The sequence below is a fragment of the Penaeus monodon genome, chromosome 32 (genome assembly GCF_015228065.2).
Source record: "Penaeus monodon isolate SGIC_2016 chromosome 32, NSTDA_Pmon_1, whole genome shotgun sequence".
Lineage (NCBI taxonomy): Eukaryota > Metazoa > Arthropoda > Malacostraca > Decapoda > Penaeidae > Penaeus > Penaeus monodon.
In genome coordinates this window covers 22,743,148-22,743,883 of record NC_051417.1, presented here as the reverse complement: position 1 = coordinate 22,743,883, position 736 = coordinate 22,743,148, and positions in this window count along the sequence as shown.

The window sequence follows — 736 nt, the reverse complement described above, 5'->3', positions numbered from 1 at the left end:
AATTGTAACAAAGAAAAGAAACAATTTTGTTGGTACACATATAAAGACTAAGTTTTTGTTAGTTTTCAAGCCACTGAATTTTAAATGGCAACAAAAGCCAAGTTTGTAATGTATAATCATATAAATAAAACTACAATAATTAATACATATACTTCACAGAAAAGAAACTGAAATCATATTACATAATCATGTGAGTAAAAACACTATAATTGATGTAAACAAAATTCACTGAAGGGGAACTAAATCATACAGCATACAAAACTGATACTATGGAAGATGTTGATAAAATTAAGAGAGACTTATATCTATATTCTGTATACACATGGCTGCTGTTAAGAAAAAACTGTTAAAAGTTGGGAGCAATAAAATGATTTATACCTAGATTGCATGATCTTACCATAATAGTAATGTAGTAGCAACTGTAACATATCCCAGAATTATAAGAGAAAGCCCAGAAAAGAACGCAACTCTTATGACAAAAGAACGATAGTTGTTGTTTTATCTCATGATTTTCATGTTGGTCTGAAACGAAAATTCTCTATGCCACAGCACTATAAAAAAAAATCAATCCGCCTTTAGAAATGTATATCTCTTATGGATATATTTTTTGTATAGTCTGCAAAATGAATGCATAAAAATATCAGACTACTGACTGAAACCCTATAGGCACACAGGTACTGCACAGTCTACGATCACACCATATTACCATAACACTTAAACCAAAAAACAAAAAAAG